Raw genomic sequence first — 25,998 nt, 5'->3', positions numbered from 1 at the left:
GTATAGGGGGGCTCAGCCACGAATACCTGAAGCTCACTCACCTCTGAGTGAAGTGATAGCCCCTAGGAAGATTATTTCAGAGTGATGTGGTGTAAGGAGCATTCTGAGAGGATCACAAAGGAGACTCAAGAGGAGGGGGAGAAACAAAGACTCTGTCTGTGTGTTGCTTTGCTGGGAACAGAACAGGTATGGAGTCTTAAAAACTTGGTAAGTAATCTAGCTAGATATGCGTTAGATTCTGTTTTGTTTAAATGGCTGATAAAATAGCTGTGCTGAATGGAATGTATATTCCTGTTTTTGTGTCTTTTTGTAACTTAAGGTTGTGCCTAGAGGGATTCTCTATGTTTTGAATCTGATTACCCTGTAAGGTATTTACCATCCTGATTTTACAGAGGTGATTCTTTTATTTTTTTTCTTCAATTAAAATTCTTCTTTTAAGAACCTGATTGCTTTTTGTTTGTTCTTAAGATCCAAGGGTTTGGGTCTATGTTCACCTATGCAAATTGGTGAGGATTTTTATCAAGCCTTCCCCAGGAAAGGGGTGTAGGGTTTAGGGAGGATTTTGTGGGGGAAAGACGTTTCCAAGCGGGCTCTTCCCAGTTATATATCTGTTAGACGCTTGGTGTCGGCAGCAATAAAGTACAGGGGCAAAAGGTAAAATAGTTTGTACCTTGGGGAAGTTTTAACCTAAGCTGGTAAAAATAAGCTTAGGGGGTTTTCATGCAGGTCCCCACATCTGTACCCTAGAGTTCAGAGTGGGGAAGGAACCTTGACAAGTTGTTTGGTCTTTTCTTACCACACTTAATGAAGTTTTTCTTAAAGAGCTGCTACATACTTACCCACCATTCAGAGAACTCATTCCTACCTGGGACCTCATATCAAGGGCTGCTCATATCAAGACCCTCTTCCACCTGGATTTGTATGTTCTTCCAGTAGATGTTTTTTTGCTTTGTATCAGGATTTTCTGGACCTGCCAGGAGTGGTCTGTGATGCTCAGCCAGCTATCCATGCTGTCAAGTTCAGTGACTTGTAAGGGCTTGGCTACACTTGCGAGTTACAGCACAATAAAGGAGCCCTGGGTGCACGAGCTCACTACCCATCCACACTGGCAAGGGACGTAGAGTGCTCTGACTCCGTGGCTATAGTGCTGCTGATACTCCACCTCGGTGAGTGGAATAACGTTTGCTGCGCCCTCGCTGGATGCAGCGGCGCCAGTGTGAATGAGGTGTTGCTTTACTGTGCTCTGATCAACCTCTGGAAACATCCCATAATCCCCTTAAGTCAAGTGGTCACTTTGTCATTGTTTGGGATCGGCTATAGGAATGTGGAAATGCCCTTTGAAAGCTCCGTTTCTGACAGCCGGCTGCATATCTGCTCTGAGACAAAGCAACCATTAGTGTAGAATGCTGTGTGTGAGAGAGGCACGGGGGGAAGGAGGGTCTGCTGCTGTCTGAATTTACAAGACAGCTTGCTGACATGCTCTCAGCCCCTGCAAAACCCACTCTCTCCCCCCCCACATACACACAACACACTCCATCCAGCCCCCAACCCCACCCCAATTTGAAAAGCACGTTGCAGCCACTTGCATGCTGGGATAGTTGCCCATAATGCACCGCTCCCAATGGTGCTGCAAGTGCTGCAAATGTGGCCATGCCAGTGTGCTTGAAGCTTCAGTGTGGACAGCCTGCAGCGCTTTCCCTACTGCGCTCTACGAAGGCTGGTTTAACTCAAAGCGCTCTACATCTGCAAGTGTAGCCATGCCCTGAGTCTTCATGGAGTATCTGACCATGATTCTGCAAGATCAAATCCTGTCACTCTGGGAGCTGGATCAGAGGTTGAATGGGCATTTCAAGTATATCTGTCAGCCAGAACTACCTGAGTCAGTACAGAGCTACCAGAATCATCATGGATTTCAAACCCCTTGAGTTTGAAAATCATGCTGGGTATCAGAGGAATTGGTAGAAAAAGACTTGCTGTTTGCCTTTCTAGTGCAGGAGGAAGGCATCTGGTAATGACCCTGGACTCAGGCCCCCTTGGAGAGAAAAAGTTGACATTTTGCATTGTTCTTGGTGATAAGCAAGTCTATTGTAGGGTACCCCACTGATAAAATGTCTTCTCTGAAGATCTATGCAAGGACCATTTATGACTGGTCACTGATTATCTGCTTAGGAAGTCTGCTAAAATGTTGTTGGCTCCTGGTAGATGAAAGGCCAGTGCCACCCCATTCCCCTGACACCAGTTAGAAAAGTCAATGACCTGCACACAAAGAGGTGAGGAGCGAGCTTCTCTTTGCTTGTTTATGTAATGCACAGCTGTCATGGTGAAAATCTGCACTACAGAGTCTTGGATGACAAATAGGAACACCATGCAGGCTAGCCTGATGGCCGCGAGCTCCAGGATATTCACACATAATCCCATGGTGGTTGGGGACCGGGCTCTTGAGATGTGCAGGTGGTCTAAGTAAGCTCCCCAATCGATATTTGGGTCTTTGTTGGAGAGAGGATTGAAAAAAGTTACGCTTTTCCATGTTTTTTTTTTTAAAGAATAAAAGAACTAACAGAAATGAAGGATTTCTTCACCAGAATAACTAGCAAGAAGCTCAAGGAAGAACAGCAGGGGGGATGCTTACCAGGTTCTGTCTCACTGCCATCGGCAGTAAAAGGGAACTGAAGGTAGGTCACAGCTGCTCCACCCTTTATGCCCTCATACAAGGGGGCCAGGGCAGATGTGTGGCCCCAAAGGACATTGCTATTCAAAAATAATATGCTCTTGTGCATGAGCAGTGCATGAGGGACTCACACTGACATACTTGAAGGAGAAGCAATATTTTTCATGGAAAAAGAACTTTAAGCTGCCTGGAAATCTAAATCCATCTCATCTATCCTCTAATGTTCACATTTGAGGGCTTAATTCAGAAAGGCGTTACACATAATTTGTGTTGACTTTTGGTACCTGGAAACAGTACAAGACATGCTGTATCTGAGTGAAGTAAGTGCTTTTAATAAACGTCATACTCCATTTCCCCTGCACACAAGTGGCAACATCTCTGTTACACTATTGTAGGTATTTGTAAGTCAAATAAGTGAAAGAAAACACAATGTTCTTGAATAAAATATACATTTTTAATGGCTCAAAATGAACCAGTGCATGCAAGGTCAATGCACAAGTAAAACTTGACCTAAATCAGTCCTAACATGCATACCAGTAATTTTAATTCAGTGGTTTATGCATCATCCTCTGCTTAATTTAATGGTAGTCTATGCAGCATGTCAAGAACCATGCAAACACTGAGAAATGGAGACTCTTGTCAATTTAACAAATATGGTGAATTTCACTACAAATTAGAATCTTTAAAAGGAAAAGCATAGAAATACTACATCTTCTGTGTACTTTTAAATGTTATCACTTTTTTCTATTCAGTTTTCTTTGTTCAATTAAATTCCCCATTATTCATGTCATTCCTCGCCCCCCCCGTGATATTTTTGCTGTTCAAACAATGATTACACATGCGTGAGGAAGCAAATACAGGGGTGGCCAACCTGCGGCTCCGGAGCCACTTGCAGCTCTTCAGAAGTTAATATGTGGCTCCTTGTATAGGCACTGACTCCAGGGCTAGAGTTACAGGCACCAACTTTCCAGTGTGCTGGGGGGTGCCCACTGCTCAACCCCGGCTCTGCCACAGGGTCTGCCCCAGCTCCACCCCTCCTCGCCCCCTCCCCTGAGCATGCCATGCCCTCGCTTTTCCCACCGCTCCCCAGAGCCTCCTGCACGCCATGAACAGCTGATTGGGAGGTGCGGAGAGGAAGGGAGAGGCGCTGATTGGTGGGTGGGAGGAGCTGGGAGCAGGGGGGTGAGGAGCTGCTGACGTATTACTGTGGCTCTTTGGCAATGTACATTGGTAAATTCTGGCTCCTTCTCAGGCTCAGGTTGGCCACCCCTGAAATAATAGATGCAGCAATGGAGCTGACTGTGTCAGCTGCGTTATGTTTTTATCTTGCAATTGACATAAATAAGCAAAACCATATTCTATGTATTTACTGAATTACACACACTAATGTGACATTGTTAAACTGTTGCTTTTACTTCTGTCCAGAAAAAATAATTATCTCAAGCATGCAAAGAATATAGTATACTGTATGTAACTCACTCCATTTTGTCTACTCTTGCAGTACATACAATACCACCACTCATTTGAGACCACTACAGTTGTAAGACACAATGGAATAGCAAACTTAATAGTAATTTTTAATGAAGCTGAGATATTCCTGTTGACATTATATCTACTGTGATTGGGAGATCATTTGCTTTATCATTACAATAAATAAATTTGATCCTCTGGTAGAAGTCTCAATCAATCCAGCAGTTTTCCTGGGAGTAAAAGGCCCACCCTTTATGTTTAGTCTGAGTACGAATTTATTCCACAGAATCTATACTTTTAATAGCATAGTTGCTGGAATTGTTTATAACAAGATTTCTGGAGTTCAGGACAGCTAGTCAGTATGTGTGATAAGAGCACTCTCACTGGTAATGGCTTTATTGTCATTTGTGCAGGTACATCATGTGGGCAGACATCATGTAGAGCCACACTGCAGGATCAGGCCTAAGTTTTTAACAGTCATGAAACACTAACCTGTTGGAAATCTGAGAAGTTCACAGAGATTATAATAATACCCAGCTCTAACATAGTGCTTTTCATCAGTAGATCTCAAAGCACTTTACAAAGGATGTACCCAGCCTTCACCATCCATCAGTCAGCTTCTCCCTCCCTCAGAAACATTGTGCTTTTTCCTATGCTACCCCTTTTGAATGGGAAACGCTCTCTGCCAATATCTACAAACCCTTGTCTTCCTTTAAATCCGTCCTTGAGGCTCACCTTTACTAGAGTGTCTATAAAACATTAGCAGCTGACAATAGTTAGATAGGTAGTGAACTGGGACCTCTATTTTTTGTTATGACTTTATATCACAGAGTTATAGACTTCTATTTATTATTATAATTTGCTTGATGCACTCTTATTTTGTCTTCCATCAACCCCTTACCCATTTGAGGCTGCTGTACTCATGTGGATCATAATGCAGGATTGGGTACCTAGGTTATCAGTTCTCTGGGGCAAGGGCTGTCTTTTTTGCTGTGTATCTGCACAGTATCTAGTACACTGGAGTACTAATTCTTAACTGGAATCCCTTGGTGCTACTGTAATACAAATACCACCCGTGTGTTAATATCTGTATTTAACAAAATTGTTTATAGTATCAAAGGATACATTTCTCTCTCCCTCTTCATGGCCAAAGCTACTAACTGTAGCTTGTATCTAGACTAAGATCTGAGAAAACTTCATTATCATACTCTAACGATGCACAAGTTAACACATATGATTATAAATGGATCATTACCTCTTTACCAGTAAAGGAATGTCCCCAGTTAGCATCTTATCTTGCTAAAGGCCAAGTTCTGCAACTTTGTGCATCTGATTTAGAGCATCATGCCCTTAGTCAACATTTAACTTCTACTTCTTGTTTTCTTTGAGTTTCTCTGCAGCTGACCAGCAACTATTTTACTGGGCAGACTCAAGGAGCTCCCTCCCTTGGAGTAGTGGTCTCCAAACACAGTGAGCATGCTCAACAGATTCCATGGGATGTTCTCTATGCTGGCCATTTTTATTAAGTGTCTCTAGGGGCTTTTTTTAGATACACAATTCAGAATGGTAGAGAGGGAGCTCAGAGACTGAGTTGATCAACTAATAATAGTTTCTCCATTATTAGTGTTGGCGTGAACAATTTAATATTCAGAAAACTAAGAAATGTTCAGAACTTGTACACGTCTCTAAAACTATAAGCTGAGCAATTAACTGCTATCCTATATTAAGGTAAACCATAAGAGGGAATGGGCCTTGCCCTCACATTGAGAGCAAAGTCCAATCAGTATCTGTTTATAAATCCTGGCTGCTTAGTCTTTAAATATCAATAATGAACTACAAGACAAAAATATTTGCTTTTAAATGTTAATATATAAATGTGTTTCATGACTAGTGTCAAAATTGTTTTATTACTTGATACAGTAACAAGCTGCCATTCTTTACTTTGCTTATTCCTGTTTTAAGCAAAGCTTTGTTGAAAATCAGGAGCCTCTGCTATGATGTGATCATTATATAATTTATTCTATGTCTTCCCTCTCTTCTGAACATATATTTTTTTCAAGATTCCAAGCTGCTTATATTATTGTCTACTTGGCCCAAGATATATGAATTCCTCATTGGAATGCATTAGTAGGGGGTAAGGCACTGGATAGGGGGAGAGAGACATGGGCTTTAAGTAGGTGCACAGTATTTAGCACAAAAGTGGCTCTGATCTTTGGTTGGTAACCTCTTGGCCCTCCTGCAATACAACCAACCAACTAACTAATAATAATATTTTACTGAGTCTGCTACATGGTAGGTCCTGACCTGCAGTGTGAACTTGGGTGAGACATTTCGTGACTCTGTGTCTCCGTTTCCCCATCTGTTCAATGGCAATAATGATATTTACCCATCTCTAAAAATAAATAATAATAAATAATAATAATAATTAATTGGCACATTGACTTTTATGGATGAGAAGTGCTATATCAGAGCTAAGCATTATTATTTTATTTAACTAGGTTTTTAAGGCTAACAAACTATCATAGTACCTAGCTGCAGTTAAGCAGTTGGCCAATACAGTGTGTATGTCCAGTGAAGCTTACAGCTCCAATTCAAAGCACTTATGTGAGCATTCACCCTAATTGCAATGGGACTACTTATATGATTAAAGTTAAACGTTGTTATGATTGCTCAGGAGCTGTATTTTGACCTCTCTGTCAGCAGTCTCTCTGTGGACATCCTTCCCAATGATAGGCCTACACCTGCACTTTTCTCAGAGTGGAATCCCATGACTCACTCCACTTTTAGACTGGCTCAGCAGGCAAAGCACCCCCTGTTTGCCAACCATATTACCACAGAAGGTCCAACTGGCTTAGGCTCCTGCTGTAGTCTTCTCTTGTGGGCTTGTGACCAGAAATTGCAATGACTCAGAAAAGCTTCTTCAAAACAAATATTATATATTTGTCCATAGGAACATAACAGAGAGAAAAAGTTAAAACAACAAAAGATCTATGTGCATATTATCTTACCTAAGCTGTAGCCTTTCCTTGCAAGTTGAGGTAAGTCCCATTTCTCACAGGCTCCTCCCAGCACAGGAGCTGGGCAAGACAGGCTATACTCCTGCACCTTCTGCCTCCAGCCATCTGATCCCCCCAAGTCCATGTGTGTCTGCCTCATGTGACAAAAACTTATTTAAAAGTTTTTTGTTCAAAAGTTCCTGCCCAAAGACCTGCCAAGATTTTGAGCAGAGCTTCTGAACATGGTTAGATTGATTTATGGATTTTTCCAGAAGGAGTTGGAGAGAGTCTTCTAGCACTGAAATCACTGTACTGTCCATTTGAGCACTAGGCAATTAAATTAACATTGCCAAGTTCCTGGGTACCTGGGCAGAGCTCCAGCTGGAATTAATCCTAAAAGTTCCACAGAACCAGCCACACCACAATAACCACCAAGTCCACAAGATATATATAGCTATAGATATAAATATATATAAACATTCATAAAATTAATACAGATATATCCCTCATTCTTAACCCATGTGCTCAAGTGCTTTGATAAATTGGGGCTTAAATGTATAACGGCTGTGGGTCCAAGTATGAAAATATAAGAACACAACCTTCCTAACATTTCAGCTATTTCTAGATGTTGGAGCATTTTAGTCTCTGGGCTCTAATTGCTAGTGGAACATCCTGAAGATATCTATACTGAGAAAATGAGAGTCCAAATGCCAAAAAAAAACAAACAAACCCAGCAAGCTATTTTAAAAAGCAAAATGAGACATCATGTCAAGAAATGCCATACTCCTCTTAGGCTAGGCCTGATTACCCAGATAAACTCACAGTGCCTTATATGAAAACCTGAAGAAGCACCAGCCAAATGAGTTTTGGATGGACATTTTTATAAAAAAAAAAGAGCAAGAGAGAGATTACTCCGACTGAAAATTTTGAGTGGAGTGTTGATACCCAAGAGAAACATCTGGAGACAGCAAGGATAGCTCCATAACCCTAACTGAACACAAAAGAGAAATCCACTGACAATGTATTATTAGAACCTCCCCTTTTGAATTTAAGTTTGTGCTTTATTACTTTATTGAATAGAGATGGACTTAAAATATTTTTAAATGCTTTGCTGAACTTGGGCCTCACGACATCCATTATTTTACTCATTGTGCAGAAAGGAATTTTTTTAAAAAGAAAGGCTTGCCAACCATGGTAGCAGCACATAAAAATCAATCAGTGTGAGCCATAGAACCTAGGGAGATCTCATAATGCCACAGAACATACAAAATAGGCCAAAAATAAATTTAAAAAAACCCCTTGAACCATTCCCACCACCCACATAATTACTATTATAAAAGTCATCTAGCAATGCTAGGTTCTGTGGGTGAAACCTGTGGAGCTTCCACAAAATCAAAATTCAAATCTTTTAAATAGCTGACTTAGTGAACCCAAATGAAAACAAGTGAGCAAGAAAACACACAAATAAAATACAGCCTAAAATGAGCACAAGATTTACATCATGTTGAGCAACCATGGCTACAAAAAAGTTTGTCTTTTCCTAAATTTCATCAGCATTTGCTGAACAGCTCAGAGTAAAATTGAAGCAGGGGGATTTGGGGGTAACAGATAATGGATGGTCTTTAAATGGATTTTCAGTCATGGCAGTGGATGAGTCCATTCCTCTTAATTCATAGTTCGGGTAAACATTTTTAAAGAGATATATGCCGCTGGAGTGGTCATTTGGGCACTCTTCTTTTCCCATACTCCCATTTCTGCACTGGCCACCTCTCTGGCTAGTGCTGTCAAGATTGTACACTGTCTCCATATTCAGTCTCCCAGTCTCTTTATCTTGATTTTTATAACATTTATTACATTTTTTTAAATTTTGCTTCTATTTAATTTTTGATGCAGTATGTTCTCTAGTTAGAGACTGTATTCTGCACTTGCCAGGTGATGTATTCAATGTTCTAATATACCTTTGCCATCACTTATGATAACTGACTTCCATGGCATCTGTACTTCTCTAGTTGGCAAGATCATTTTTACACATGGCTAAGACAGTTACTGTTATTTACATCATATACTACATTCATTTTAAATTTTGAGTTTGCTTTGTTATTTTATGGATTGTAGATGTGAAAGGAGGGACTGTTTTTTTCTTTGTCTTTCTCCATCATAGTGATGTATGTCTGTTGAGGCTTTTTGGCTTGGTCTAGTCTGTTTAGAGACAGCTATAATATGATTTTTTTTTTTTTTTTTTTTTTTTTTTTACACATTGCTGTAAATAAGCTCTAGGAACATTACTCCTATAGGTATCAATTTCACCTACAATACGCGCCAAATAGGCTACCTTGGGGCATAGTGCCTTATTTTATTTATATCTGTAATTTGTTACTTAATTTTTATCAAGACACCCTTTGCACTTCAAGACATGAAAAAGGTATATACTTAACATTACCTCTCATCAGTGTACATATGTTTTTCTCTGTACCTCATCTTTTGAATTACACTTGTCTTGTTTAGATTGTTACCTTTTAAGGCAGGGACCATATTTTCTTACATGCTTGCACAGCACCTAGCATGAAAGAACCCCTGTCCTAATTGGGTTTTCTGTGTGCTAACATAATACAAATAGTAATAAAAAATGCCCCAAATTTCCTGCCACAATAAAATTGTGCCCTCAGCCTGCACCACAGACAATGTCTGCACTGTATGTATTTAGATTGTGAGCTCCTTGCCGCTGAAAACTGTATGTTTCTCTGTGTTTGCACAGTTCCAAGCACTTTGTCAGTGCTCAATAATATAAATACAAACTTTTGTTAAACAAAAAGGAGAAAAGGATATCTGAGGAGGAAATGTCTCTGGTTCCCCCCAACAAATAAATCTCAGAGTAGTACAACACATTTTAGTGCTCCCATACTCCTACTTTCTCATTCCACCCTTCCTCCTCCCACACACACTGACTGTACTGCTGTAGTTTGTCCTTTAACATTTTTCAGACAGACAGCCTAACACTGGCTGCCTGCCAGACTGTACTTTTCTGAGTCAGGAAAGTGTTACTGTGACTTTGTATTGCTTTGTGCAAATGTTCTTGACTTTAGCAGTTTTGTCAATTATTATTATTACTTTTTTAACCAAATAGCCTTACCAAGACAATTCTCTCCGAAGGAGCGCATTCCAAAATGCCTCCAGCCATGCCAAGGCTGCAGTTTATCACGGAAGTCCCTGTTTTCTAATTGGCTCTGGCTATTTGACTTTGAACTTGAGTAAAAATACATAATCTGTAGTGTGGCAGACTTCCTCATTGAGTTGTGTGTGTTTCTTATTACACCTAACCAAACCTCCCTTATTTATTTTGTGTTCAATTTTGAATTTGAGTTACATTGAACATGCTGTATCTGTCTGAATTAGTGATCACTAATTTTCAGTTTCTGAACTATTTCAATCCTCCCTAAGTTCATGAACAATTATCGTGTTAAAATCTTTCCTCAATACCCTGATCTCACAAAAATGCTTGACCAGAGCACATGGAGTTCTACATGTTTTGTGCTGAGGCACTTTAAAGCATATTAGAATTAAATGGAGCTGTGCAGCCAGCAGGTAATATCCAATGCTCATAGTAGGCTTGGAGTTAAAAGCAAGTACATCCTTCATAGAGGAAGGATAATAAGGAGAAAAGGAAAACCTAAAAGGAAGAAGACTTGTGCTGTAATACACAAAAGATCTTCCTGCCTCTATTCTGTGGATTCCTTCCTGCTGAGCTCCACAGAGGGACTTCCATGTGGTTGAGGGCAAGGATGAAGCATGCCACAGAGTGGCATTCCCCATTATATGCCCTGTTCCACATCCAGGATTCAAAAGTTTTTGACTCCTCTCCAACTGAGGAAGCCGATGGTAAAATGGCAAAATGTGGTTCTACTCAGAAAAGAAGCTGTACTAATGCCACTGTGGGGTTTCACATTTATTGTTTCTCATGGATTTAAAGAACAAATTTTCTCAATTTACAAGTAATAAGATATTTTTCTAACTGCCAGTCCTGTAGATCTTGAAAGTCAAGCTTGTTTATTTGAAAGTCAAGTTAGGTTCTTTCTAGCTTGCATGTCATCATTAATAAAGATTTTAGAGGCCAAGTTTTTCCCTTAAATATACCTTCTATCCACCCTCATATGGCTCTGCAAGTGGAACTTAATTAAATGTGTGGAAGAATGGAATCCAGCTCAAATTCCTGTAGCTATGCTCTGATATGCTAGTAGAAGTAAAAAGTCAGTGTTGCCAACTTGCATGACTTTAGCACAAGTCTTGTAATATTTAGTGTTTTCTTAAAGCCCCAGCTCCTCAAACCAAGTTAATATGTGAAAGCTAGAAAATAAAGCTAAGACTATCATTTTGATATTCAGTGATCACTCAGCTCTTTAGGTGCTTGCAAGAGATCTGATTTATTTGGTGTCTGGTTCCAACTGGCTGTGCATAATAAGAGCTTCAGAGCACCCTGGCCACACATTTCTGTTTGGGAAGCTCAGCCCTTAAAGGCTCAGTCCCCAATATCATACTCATTATTGCTTAGAACAGCCTGAAATCATGACCTGAGTGTACGCTAAAGGCTTAAAACCAGGAGGCAAAAGAACAACATTTTTCATTTTTTTTAATCTCATGAATTTTAAGCCAATCTCAGTTTTTTTGAATGCTTAGTGTTGGCAATATAGAAGTCATGCAACTTGTTTGTCACCAAAATAAGTAGCTAATTCTATGAAGATTATTGAGTATGAAAGGTCCATTTTCATATAGCCACTTTTCAGAGCACAACACACATTGATTTATGGTGTTAGGCAAGTGGTTCTCCCCCTTTTTGTGCATTGCAAACTTTGCAGCTCTTCAACAGATTCAGCTTTGAAATGACGAAAGATCTAGTTAACATTTCACTTCATTTAAATGTTGCATTCTTTCTCTTCACTCAGGCCAATCTCTTAGGGTTGCGGATAAACCTTAATTCTATTCTCCTAGTTCCAAATGAAAGTTTCCTAACCCCCCAAAAATAACAGAATGCAAAAATCAAAATGACAGTACACAACAACAGAAAACACATCGTCATCACAAGCACCTTGTACACCTTAGGTTCTCTAAGCACTTTGCAAACAATTAACTGAGTTTCACAATACCCCTGAAAGACAGGTAAGTATTCCTGTGGTGTTTAATAAATAAACAAATAAATAAAAAAAATGGACTGTACATTAAAAGTATCGTAAGTCTGTCTAAATAGCAGGATAAAAAAGTCAATTCTGACTACTTTATCCAAGAGATATTCCATTACTCATAGGCTGCTGCCATTCCTCTAATATAGCTGGTTTAATATTTCTGTCTTTTCTTCAAACTTATCACTTTCTTTATCCATAATATACTCCTGTTATGCTATGTCCTCCTCTTACTCTGCACAGTGCTGTTATTTTACCTCTCTAGTAAAATAGAGATCTGAAAGTTTGGTGATTTATATTGCACAAACACTACCAAAAAACTCCAGTTTTTCTGGAAGATCTTTTTCTTAGAAAACTAAAGGGAGCAATGGGCTGTAATGCATTCTCACAAATTTTGCGCTCTGAAGATTTCAACCTTCAGTGGCCAATACAGTACAGTATTGGCAAACAGGACTTCATCAGTGCTCTTTAAATAACACATTTGGGAATGATCCTATCAGCCTCTCCTGTCAATGCAGCCTGTAATCTTGTAATATTAGATTACACAAGTGCAAAACTCAGGAATGTAGTTTTCTTCCATAGCTAGATTGATGTATGTCCTGGGTCTCAGAGACGTCAGCCAAGTCCACGTTGTTATATTAACATACTGAAGCTGGCTGTCAAGAACACAAAATCTTTTGTACAATAGTTAGATTTAGTCCTAAGTGAAGCACAAGATCTAGTCCAAGAATATAGCTGAAACGTTTGGTAACAGCAACCATAGTATAATTAAATTTAACATCCTTGGAGGGTGGGAAACACCAAAGAAGCTCACCACAGTAGCATTTGACTTCAGAAAAGGGAACTATACAAAAATGAGGAAGCTAGTTAAATGGAAATTGAAAGGTATAGTCACAAAAGTGAAATGCCTGCAAGCTTCATGGAAACTTTTTAAAAACACCATAATAGAGATTCAAATGAAATGTATACCCCTAATTAAAAAACATAGTAAGAGGACCGCAAAAGTACCACCATGGCTAAACATCAAAGTAAGAGAAATGGTTAGAGGCAAAAAGGCATCTTTTAAAAACTGGAAGTTAAATCCTACTGAGGAAAATAGAAAGGAGCCTAAACTCTAGCAAGTGAAGTGTAAAAGTATAATTACGCAGACCAAAAAAGAATTTGAAGAACAACTAGCCAAAGATTCAAAACTAACAGTAATTTTTTAAAGTACATCAAATGCAGGAAGCCTGCCAAAAAAGTCAGTGGGCCACTGGGTGACTGAGGTGCTGAAGAGCAATCAAGATACAGCCATTGCAAAGAAGCTAAATGAATTCTTTGCATCAGTCTTCACTGCAGAGGATGTGAGGGAGATTCCCACACCTGAGTCATTCTTTTTAGGTGACAAGTCTGAGGAACTGTCCCAGACTTAGTTGTCAGTAGGGGAGGTTTGGGAACAAATTGATAAATTAAACAGTAATAAGGATCAGATGGTATTCACCCAAGAGTTCTGAAGGAGCTCAAATGTGAAATTGCAGAGCTAGTAATTGTGGTATGTAACCTATCATTTAAATCAGCTTCTGTACTAGATGAATGGAGGATAGCTAATGTGACATAAAATTTTTTAAAAGGCTCCAGAGGTGACCCTGGCAACTACAGGCCAGTAAGCCTCACTTCAGTACTGGGCAAATTGGTTGAAACTATAGTAAAGAACAGAATTATCAGACATATAAATGAACATGATTTGTTGGGGAAGAGTCAACATGGTTCTTCTAAAAGGAAATCATGCCTCACAAATCTACTAGAATTTTTTGAGGGGTCAACATGAATGTGGACAAGGGTGATCCAGTGGATATTGTGTATTTGGACTTTCAGAAAGCCTTTGACAAGGTCTCTCACCCATGCCTCTTAAGCAAAGTAAGCAGTCATGGGGTAAGAGGGAAGGACCTCTCATGGATCAGTAACTAGTAAAAAGACAGAAAACAAAGGGTAGGAATAAATGATTAGTTTTCAGAATAGAGGTAAATAATGGTGTTCCCCAGGGATCTGTACTGGGACCAGTGCTGTTCAGCATATTCATAAATGATCTGGAAAAAATGGTAAACAGTGAGGTGGTAAAATATGCAGATGATAAAAAATTAATCGAAGTTGTTAAGTCCAAAGCAGACTGCAAAAAGTCACAAAGGGATCTCACAAAATTGGGTGATTGGGCAACAAAATGGCAGATGAAATTCAATGTTGATAAATGCAAAGTAATGCATATGGGAAAACATAACCCCAAGTACACATATAAAATGATGGGGTTTAAATTAGCTGTTACCACTCAGAAAGATCTTGGAGTATCGTGGATAGTTCTCTGAGAACATCTGCTTAATGTACAGCAGCAGCCAAAAAAGCTAACAGAATGTTAGGAATCATTAGGAAAGTGATAGATAATAAGACAGAAAATACCATAATGCCACCATATAAATCCACGGGACACCCATGCCTGGAATACTGCATGCAGTTCTGGTCACTCCAGCTCAAAAAAGATATATTAGAAGTGGAAAAGGTATAGAGAAGGGCAACAAAAATGATTAAGGGTATGGAACAGCTTCCGTATGAAAAGAGATTAAAAAGACTGGGACTTTTCAGCTTGGAAAAGAGATAACTAAGAGGGGATATGACTGAGGTCTATTAAATTATGAATGACGTGGAAAAAGTGAATAAGGAAGTGTTACTTACTCCTTCACATAACACAAGAACCACAGGTCACCTAATGAATTTAATAGGCAGTAGGTTTAAAACAAACAAAAGGAAGTACTTCTTCACAAAACATACAGTAAACCTGTGGAACTCATTGCTGGGGATGTTGTGAAGGCCAAAACAATAACCGGGTTAAAAAAAGAACTAGATAAGTTCGTGGAGGATAGGTCCATTAATGGCTCTGAGTGTCCCTAGCCTCTGATTGCCAGAAGCTGGGAATAGACCACAAGGGATGGATCACTCAATGATTGTCTATTCTATTCATTCCCACCGAAACACCTGGCATTTGCTACTGTCAGATGACAGGATACTGAGCTAAACGAACCATTGATCTGACCCCTTATGTTCCTAAATTAAAACCTGCCCCTAGAGCTATCTTTTCCTCTTACACTGAATCAATCTCTCTTTTCCTCTCCTTTCACACTTATAACAACTTTTAGGAAGTCAAAATAACTGTCTTTTTCCTTTTCTTCTGCTACATTAAGTGCCTGCCTATCCTGATATTTGCCTAGATGTTTGTAAGGTTGAGTGACTTTTTGTGTTTGTTGGTTCTTAGGGCTTGTTTATTTTGAAAGACGTGCAAACATTTATTCAGTGTAAATTAGGAAAATTTCTTCCTAGATGTGTGGTGCAGATGATGCGTTAGAAAGATTCTGGGACGAATATTAATGATAAACCATTACTATTAACTGCTATTATACTTCTCTTGTGTATTGGGATTAAAAATAACATTCTTTAAAGGTGACAAAGAAGCAAAGAAAAGGACACAAACTCCATTTTTTTACTCTTAATAGGTCACCTTTAAGAGAACAATTTACTTAACTATGGAGTTAAGGACATCTTACTTAAGAAAAAACAGTCTAAAAGAAGTTCATGATCTAGGAGCATACGAAGGGAAAGAGAAAACAACTTTTCATGAAAGAGAAGAATCCAATAAACACCCTAGTTCTTTCCCTTTCACAGGATTTGACTGATCAATAGGAGGTGCTTTCATGGGCCCTGAAAGTATTGTTTGTGAATAAAATGCTAAAAAGAAAATCTGACACAAATCAAACCAAAATACTGGAACTTTTTGGGATGTGGGGTTGGGGAGTTAGTAGGTGCGGAAAGGCTGTTGCCAAACTGGATCAGAATCCAGTTTTCTCAGTTGGCCATATCTCTAGAATAGAGTGAACTAAGCACCCATCTTTGAACACCCCTGAACTTGGCAGGGCTTAAAACCCAGATCTATATCTTGTTGATCATGCTCATTTCTAGGGGGAAAAAAAGAGGTTTTTTAAGAAATCTACACAATAATTTAAAAAAAATAGCATTTTGGCTTATCTCTTAAGAAGAGTTAGATTTTCATATAGAACATGAACTAAACAGGCTTTGAAACTATTTGTTATTAAGAAATTTCATAACAGTCTAACCATTACATTTTTTTTTAACAAGAAGCTGTAATTTTCATGTTTTTGCCATGCATGTTGCTCCTAAAAGAGAGGTTTTGTATGGAGCCAGGCATTGCAAATATAAATGTACCAGCCTTCTCCTCTCAACAAGATATAAGTTCACATTTTGCTTTAGGTCACAAAATAAAATGAATATGGTTGGCTCATCCTAGTCCCTAGTGGACATTTGGCTACATTATAGCACTGTCTCTTCAAAAAAATAAATCTGACTATAAGTTAGTGTAACAGTTAATTCAATTAATCAGCTTTGAATTCAAAGAGACAGTGAGACAAGGGGAACTATAAAGATTCTGAAGCAGACTAACCTTTCTTTTTAAAGTCTGAAAGGGTTGTTGCTGGTAGCAAATAAGTTATAATACACTGGATGAAACGTCAGAAATAATTTCACCAGTGGTGGTGAAAGCCCAAGAGAAGAAACACATCTGGTATAGTAATAATGTGCTATATATGTGATAAATTAAAGAGCTAATCCAAAGAAACGCAGCTCTTCATAAACATGTATAACTAATATACAAGTCTCTAATAAGGATGTTGCCTTTAGCATAGAGTACTTCTGCATACAAGTTCCTAATGTGCTGATATCCAACTGCAATGTCATCAGATAATAATAGAAAGCTTACTCACCAATATTATGTTTGTAGTGTTGTTGTAGCCATGCTGGTCCCAGGGTTTGAGATAATCAAGGTAGGTGAGGTAATATCTTTTATTGGAACATCTTCAGATGGTGGAAGGAATAAGCTTTTGAGCTTCACAGAGCTCTTCGTCAGGTCTGGGGAAGGTAATGTGACAGAATGTGTGAGTTAAACACAAGTTGGGACAGATTGTTAAGCTTGAGGAGTTCACACATGCTGAAGGAGATCACTTAAAATGAAGTGGGCAATTAAGGGTTAGCCAGCAGTAGGGTGTGTTACAAATTGTTGAATGAGACATAAAAGCAGTGTCTCTATTGAGTCCATGGTTTTTACTGTCTAGCAGAGATATGAATTTAAGCTCCCAAGCTTGCCTTTTGAAAGTGTTGTGCAGGTTTCCTTTGAGGATGAGGACTGTGAGGTCAGACACAGAGTGATCACTTTGTGAAAAGTGTTCGCCCACAGGTGATACGGTGGTTTTGTCTTTTATCATTCTTCTGTGTGAGTTCATTGAAGCTCGGCGTAGCTTGTATGCTTGTCCCTTCCATCAACAGACACTGGTTCAATAAAAGATTTCACCTACCTCATCTCTTTCGTTAATATTATAACACTTAATTTGATTCCCATGAATTGTAACAAGGATCGGAAGTATTCATCTTTTTAACCCGCTAATTGGACATGACCAATGTTGTAGTATGCCTCATAATTGAGCTAAATGTCTTTTATTCCATACTGGAGATCTCACTTGGAGGAATTGCATGATGAGAATATTTTGCACATTGGTTATTACTGCAGTTGAAAATTAAGAAATCAAATCAAATGTGTGTTTTACTGAAATTCTTTCAGTAAACAAACTGGCTCACATGTGCTATAAGTTATAATGGAAAATATGGGGAAATTAATACTAGTGAGAAAGAAGGAAAATATATAAGAAAATAAGGACCATAATGCAGTGATTCTGTTTTCTTTTTGATAAACTTAACAAATTGAGCTCTTTAAATCTCTCACCATAAGGCCTTTTCTCCAGGCCTGGAATAATGTTTGTGGCTCTTTTCTGCATTCCCCAATTTTTCAACGTTGTTTTTAAAATGTGGACATCAAAAATGGTAGCTGTCTCATCAGTGCCATATACAGAGGTAAAAACCACCTGCCTACTCCTGCTCATTACTCCCCTGTTTGTACAGCCAAGGATTGCATTAGCCCTTTTTGCCACAGCATCGAACTGGGATCTCATATTGAGTTTCTTATCCATTATGACCGCTACATCCTTTTCAGTCGCTGCTTTCTAGTCTATAGTACACCATTTTGTAGGTGTGGTCTGCATTCTTTGTTCATAGATGTACAACTTTGCATTTGACTGTATTAAAACACATTTTGTTTGAACAGACACATTTTAACAAGCAATCCAGATCACGCTGTATGAGTGCCTTATCCTCATCATTATTCACCACCTCACCAATCTTTTTGTCATACACAAATTTTCCTGAAAGTGATTTTATATTTACTTCCAGATCATTGATGAAACTGTTGAATAGCATTGGGCCTACTACCCATCCCACTTGAAACACCCCCATTTGATGACAATTGCCCATTGGCCACTATTTTTTTGGATCTGTCCGTTAGCTGGTCCTGAATCCATTTAATGAGTGGTTTATTGATATTGCATAGTGCTATTTTTTAAGACCGAAATATAATAGGATATTAAATTAAATGCCTTACAAAATTCTGTTATATCTATGCAATTATCTTTATCAACCAAACTTATCTAATAAAAAATGAAATCAGGGTTATTTGACCAATCCTATTTTCCTTAAAATCATGTTGACTGGCATTAATTATATTCCCATCCTTTAATTCTTTATTGACTGAATCCCATAAGCGCTTTTCCATTATTTTATCAGGGATCAAGGTCAAGCTAACTGGCCTGTAATTACCCTTGTCATCCTGCTTGTCCTTTTTGAATATTGGCATATTAATATTTCTGGAATTTCCCTGGTATTCCAAGATTTAATGGAAGTTAAGATCAGCAGGCCAGAGATCTCCTCAACCAGCTCTTTTGGGATTCTTGAGTGCAAGGTATCTGGCCCTGCCAATTTAAAAATGTTTATTGCTAGTAGCTGCTGTTTAACATCCTCTTTAATTACTAATGGACTTAGAAAGTAAGTCATCATCCTCATGTAATAGGAGTATAACATTCTGTTTCTTTTTAGTAACAGTGTGGACCGAGGTCATTGGTTTAATAGCACAAATCATCAAAGAGCCCTCCCACTGCCATCCCAAAGTATACTGGCAGTCTTTCAAATTCTCCCACTGTTTCTGGGAACGGTGCCAGGCACTGAGGGATAAATACCCCAAGGGTATAGTGACTGATACTGTTTAGAACGGTGCTGGTGTGGATACAAGACAAAACTGCAGTGGTTCAGATTGAGAGACAGCATGACTAGTGTGGACACACCACATTTTTTACATTTAAGCCAGTTCTATCCCATTGTAAAAAAAGGGTATGAGGATCAGAACCATTTTTACCACAACTGTAACTGAACTTGCTGAAAAGGTGGTTAAAATGGTTCTGGCTGCTTCTCCTTTGTCTATACTGTTTCCCAGTGCTTCTAACCAGTGGGATTTTTTCAAAACATTTCCTTGGTATAGGCCAGGGCTTTGACTCTCAAATTCTGCAAGGGATGGGATTAAGGGCCTATCTACTACATAGTAGCATTGACCCTGCAGGAAACTATTGTTAGATGGTTCGATCTTGCCTGTATGGATGAAACCATATGATAGAATGCTATAACCATGTGTCAACGTTCCTTCCCCACTCTGAACTCTAGGGTACAGATGTGGGGACCTGCATGAAAACCTCCTAAGCTTACTTTTACCAGCTTAGGTTAAAACTTCCCCAAGGTACAAAATTATTTTACTCTTGGATTTCCACTGCCACCACCAAACTTTATCTGGGTTTACTGGGAAAACATAGTTTGGACACATCTTTCCCCCCAAAATCCTCCCAATCCTTGCACCCCACTTCCTGGGGAAGGTTTGGTAAAAATCCTCACCAATTTGCATAGGTGACCACAGACCCAAACCCTGGGATCTTAGAACAATGAAAAAGCATTCAGTTTTCTTAGAAGAAGACTTTTAATAGAAGTAAAGGAATCACCTCTGTAAAATCAGGATGGTAGATACCTTACAGGGTAATTAGATTCAAAACATAGAGAATCCCTCTAGGCAAAACCTTAAGTTACAAAAAAGACACACAGACAGGAATAGTCATTCTATTCAGCACAGCTTTTTCTCAGCCATTTAAAGAAATCATAATCTAACACATACCTAGCTAGATTACTTACTAAAAGTTCTAAGACTCCATTCCAGTTCTGTCCCTGGCAAAAGCAGCATACAGACAGAAACAGACCCTTTGTTTTTCTCCCTCCTCCCAGCTTTTGAAAGTATCTTGTCTCCTCATTGGTCATTTTGGTCAGGTGACAGCGAGGTTACCTTTAGCTTCTTAACCCTTTACAGGTGAGAGGATTTTTCCTCTGGCCAGGAGGGATTTTAACAGAATCATGCTTATGAAAACATCCATAAAACATGCTTTTTACATGTTTAGGTCACAGTGTGAGCATATTTATAGTGTTTCCACTGATTTAGAGCACAGACTATACACAAAAACAACAAGGAGTACTTGTGGCACCTTAGAGACTAACACATTTATTTGGGCATAAGTTTTTGTGGGCTAAAACCCACTTCATCAGATACATGGAGTGGAAAGTACAATAGTCAGGTATATATACACAGTACATGAAAAGATGGGAGTTGCCTTACCAAGTGGTGGTGTTAGTGCTAAGGAGACAATTCAATTAAAGTGGAAGTGGGCTATTCTCAACAGAAGAATACCAAAGGAGGAAAAATCCCTTTTGTAGTGGTAATGAGGCCAATATAATCAGGGTGGCCTATTTCAAACAGTTGATAAGAAGGTGTGAGTAACAGTAGAGGGAAATTTGTATGGGGAAATTAGTGTTTGTAGTGACCCATCCACTCCCAGTCTTTATTTAGGCCTAATTTGATGGTGTCCAGTTTGCAAATTAATTCCGGTTCTGCAGTTTCTTGTTGGAGTCTGTTTCTGAAGATTTTTTTGTTGAAGAATTGCCACTTTTAAGTCTGTTATTGAATGTCCAGGGAGACTGAAGTGTTCTCCTACTTGCTTTTGTATGTTGCCATTCCTGATGTCTGATTTGTGTCCATTTATTCTTTTGCATAGAGACTGTCCGGTTTGGCCAATGTACATAGCAGAGGGGCATTGTTGGAATATACACAGATCATTTTCAAAAACATTTATTGTATTATAAATCAGATCTGACTAATAATCATCCTCATTTCAACTCTGTTGGAAATAACAGAACCATTGTAAATTAGAGTACTATTTTTGTTCACACTTCCTCAGCAGCACTTACTATACTTTAGATTTATTTCATACCTAACTTCTGTCCTGTGATTTTTCTATTTCAGTTTTCAATGTGGTGTTTCCTCATATCAAATCTTTTTAGAATTATAATAATAGCTTTTTAAATTTAATCTGAGTCACATTTCCATACAACCTTTTTATTTGTACAACATTTTTTCTAATAACTGGATCCCTACAAACTCCACACTGTTAAATAACACAGCTTTAAAATCAAAATAAAAAAAGAAGAGTACAGGAAAAGAGATATTAAGATGTATAGACAGAGGAGAAAAGGTATGTTTTTAGTAGAAATCTGAAATGGGTCTGACAATGAGAGGGAGAGATACAAAAAAGCTGTTCCAGAAAGCAGCTTTTGAGATAAAAGAGAGGATGCCAGTGACAGACAAGACTAAAAAAGTTCCCAGTTCTGTTAAATAACTTCTGCTTTGCACTCAGCTTTGAATTGAGAATTCCCAACATATTGAAACTAATGCTGATCCACGAAACATCAAGCAGGAGATAATGTGGTTTCTGCAACCAAGAGGCTTGAGGCACTTAAATTGACTGCTTCAGCGAGACCCCAAAAATTTAAAAAAAAACCAAACAAATATTTTTGTTGTTTATAAACACCAAAGAAAATTTTTTTAAAAAGAAAGATAACCCTTAAAATGCATATAGTAGTCTACAGCAATTGCATGACATTCTTATTCTCCCTTCTTCCTTTGCCCAGAGATTTTTATTGACATCACACTGATTTAGACCAGGCATCGGCAATCTTTGGCACACGGCCCGCCAGGGTAAGCCCCCTGGCGGGCTGGGCGGGTTTGTTTACCTGCTGCGTCTGCTGGCCATGGTTTGCTGCTCCTGGCCGATGGGGGCCATGGGAAACGGTGGCCAGCACATCCCTGGCCCCGCACCACTTCCCACAGCCCCCATCGGCCTGGAGCGGCAAACTGCGGCTAGTGGGAGCCACGATCGGTCGAACCTGTGGACGTGGCAGGTAAACAAACTGGCCCGGCCCACCAGGGGGCTTACCCTGGCGGGCTGCGTGCCAAAGGTTGCCGATCCCTGATTTAGACTGTAAGAACTTTGGGGTGTTATTATTACTTATTATTTGTATTATAGTAGTGCTTAAAACCCTGAGACTGGGATTCCATTGTGCTAGGTGCTATACAAACATAATAAGAAACAATTCCGGCCCACTAAACAGACATGACAGAAACAGTGTAGGAGGGGAAACAGAGGCACAACAAAGTGAAATGACTTGCCCAAGGCCATGCCGTAGACAGTGGCAGAGCTGTGAATAGAATCCAGGGCACCTTAGACAGAGGCCAGGTCAAGGCTGCCGTTGTTGGGTCCTTAAAGAAACAGGATTTCCTCCCAAAACCCACTTATTCCCAGAGCCACTTTCTCTCCCAGTATCTCCTAAGTCTTTGTGTGTATATCAGACTTTTCAAGATCGTAAAGGGCCATGCCACATGAATGGACTGACCCCTAGGCACCATTAACTTTCAGAGGCAGACTTGTCACAGTCTCCTATTCCCACTCCAGGCTTTAATGCCTTTTTTCCTGCTCCACCTTATAATTGGAACAGACTCCTGACTTATACCAAATTCCCTATACCTTTGAATCACTCAAACTAAATTAGTGATAAAATTCACAGGCCAGTTTTTGTTTTTCAACTTGAGTAAGTCAGTTCACATTTTTGGATTGCCCTTTTTTTTTTTTTTTTTTTTTTTTTTTTTTACAGAGATTTGGGGATTTGTTTCACATATTTTGAGCATGTCAGTGCCATTTTTTGTTATAGCATTATATAAATAATCAATCCTGTGTGATTGTCATAGTGTGAGCATCCAAGAAAACTATGATAAAGCCACCTAATGATGACATGGTTAAATCACTATTTCCGTTCTGCTTTAAAAAAAAAAAAAAAGTTTCAGTCACTATGAGTATCTGTTAAGGAAAAGTTAGCATATGTGACTCCATTTTGGTTTGGGGCCACCATTGTCTAAAAGCAAGCACATCATGCATCAGGAGGAGTGTTCCTTAGATACTACATTCCTGTAAAACCCCCACCCCCCTTGTTTCCAGCCTGTCTCGACTCCCGGTTTCTGTTCTTTGTCTGTTCCTAACTCCCTGCCTCCTGGCCTTGATGTGAGCCTCCCATCCTGATAAGAAAGGCTACTGGTGCATTGCTTTAGGACCATGTTATGTAGTTGAAGTAATGGTTTAGCACGAGGGATGAACTTAGCAGGGATAGGTGGTAGATAAGGAGAGGGTTTGTCTATTGGCTAAGGTTTCCAATGCACGAGGGCAACATGCTTTGCTAAAAGGTATATAATCTCTGTATAACCTGCATTTGAGGTCCCCTCCTGACTAGCAGGGGGGCACCACGCTCAAGCATAATAAACTTAGTGTTTTTTGGGAACTCTGCAGTTGTGGACTTTGTTCATGTGCCTCAGCCTAGATTCGAACTGTGCGTGTCCTATCAGGTATAATTCGCAGCAGTTTTGTGCGTGACCTATCAGGTATAATTCGCAGCATTTGTGTGCGTGTCCTATCAGGTATAATTCGTAACAGTATCTCTTTACTTAAGGAACATTGCCACCTAGCAACAGCCTCAAAGCATCCTCTCAGGCTGCGGGACAAAAGCTATAAAGAACAGCTTCAGAAGCAGCTCCTAGAACATTTTCAAATAGCATTGAAAATTTTGTTTTTGTTCCTTTGCCATTAGCATTCAACGCCAGCTGGCTTTCTGCAGAACACAGGAGAGAAATAGCTAGCAATTGACTTTTGGAAGCAGACTTTAAAAGGCAAGGTAAGTACAGTAGTAAAGAAATCTAAAAGAAAAGCCAAACTATGAGGTAAATCAGAGGTTCTCAAACTGTGAAGCCCAAGCCCCACTGCCCAGGGCCAAAGCCAAAGCCTAAGAGTTTCAGCCCTGGGTGACGGGACTCAGGTTGCAGGCCTCCTTCCTGGGGCTGAAGGCCTTGAGCTTCAGCTTGGGCCCCCCTGCCCAGAGTGGTGACGCTCGGGCTTTGGTCCCCCCACCTGGGGCAGTGGGCTCAGACTTCAGTCCCCTCTCCTGGGATTGTGGAGTAATTTGTGTTGTCAGAAGGGGGTCGCAGTGCAATGAAGTTTGAGAACCCCTGAGTTAAATTGTTCCTTTAAGGCACAGCATGCAGTAAGGGACAAGGTAGAGGCACATCAAACCTGGAGACTGCTCCAGGACACATCATGCCTCATGCAGCAAGGAGAGATTAGTTGCTACATGACCCTTTGACAGTGTCCAGAGTGGACTCCCTCAGCCACAGACCCATCTTCATTTGTCCCTTCCCTCCTCCTCTGGAAAATCTTGCACTGGCTGTAGCATTAAACTTGCAAAGTGCTTGCACTCTTTTAAATACATTTGACTTTGTGTTTAAAATCAGAATCAGTGTAAATTAAAAATAGACATCAGAGCATATGGCCTAGAAAGATGTTTGAAAAAACATTTTGTGACAAAGTTCCTCCTCTACCTTGGTTGATCCTGCGCTTATTGGTGGATTTTGCTCGCCTCAGAGTTTCACAATAGCCCTCAGTTTGGCCACTTTCGTGGCTCAAATCTGCTGTTCACTCAGATAACCTCATCACTGGCCAGCATGGGGAAAAAAAGAGTAAGAACAATCCCCGCAGTTTCTGTTGATCCACCATGTGGGTCGGGGACCAGCTCGGGGACCAGCTCAGAGACCTTCCCCTCTGGTGGAAGCTCCTGCATGGGATCAGGAGGTTTGGGTGGGAACCCGGGCCCACATTCTACCCCAGGTTCCAGCCCAGGGCCCTGTTGACTGCAGCTGTCTAGAGTGCCTTCTGGAACAGCTGCGCAACAGCTACAATTCCCTGGACTACTTCCCCTTGGTTTCCGCCCAACACCTTCTTTGTCCTCACCACAGGACCTTCCTCCTAATGTCTGCTAACGCTTGTACTCCTCAATCCTTCAGCAGCATATCCTCTCACTCCCAGCTCCTTACCCACACACCTCACTAACTGGAGTGACAGCCTTCTTAAACCAGGTGTCCTGATTAGCCTTAATTAATTCTAGCAGCTTCCCAATTGGCTACAGGTGTCCTAATTAGTCTGCTTGGCTTAATTAGTTCTAGAAAGTTTCTGAGTGTTCTGAAATAGTCCCTGTTATCTTACCCAGGGAAAAGGGACCTGCTTAACCTGGAACTAATGTATCTACCTTCAACCACTCTCTTGTAGCCATCTGGCCTGACCCTGTCAAATTTAGAACAAAAATTAGTACAACTAATTCAGCAAAATGATGGCTTGGGGAGAAGACACAATTTGCCAGAGTGGCACACAAAGATGGGCCTGTTAAAGTAGACTCAGGAATTGTCTTCTTGGAGAAGAAACATGTATGTATTGGCATCTCACTGACTCATCATCAGAATACAGTAGTGTAAGTTAAC

The 25,998-nt window shown here is 39.8% G+C and overlaps 1 long non-coding RNA gene across 1 annotated transcript; it reads left to right on the top strand.

Moving 5' to 3' along the window:
- Positions 1-2,958: 2,958 nt before the first annotated feature.
- On the top strand, positions 2,959-25,466 carry LOC122466037. Its single transcript, XR_006291243.1, has 3 exons — positions 2,959-2,983; positions 17,372-17,382; positions 25,313-25,466. It is a non-coding gene; the product is annotated as an uncharacterized LOC122466037 (long non-coding RNA).
- Positions 25,467-25,998: the final 532 nt, after the last annotated feature.

Source organism: Chelonia mydas, chromosome 5, assembly GCF_015237465.2.
Source record: "Chelonia mydas isolate rCheMyd1 chromosome 5, rCheMyd1.pri.v2, whole genome shotgun sequence".
Taxonomy (NCBI): domain Eukaryota; kingdom Metazoa; phylum Chordata; order Testudines; family Cheloniidae; genus Chelonia; species Chelonia mydas.
Note: the sequence above shows the minus strand (reverse complement) of the source record. Positions and strands in the feature narration are given on the sequence as shown.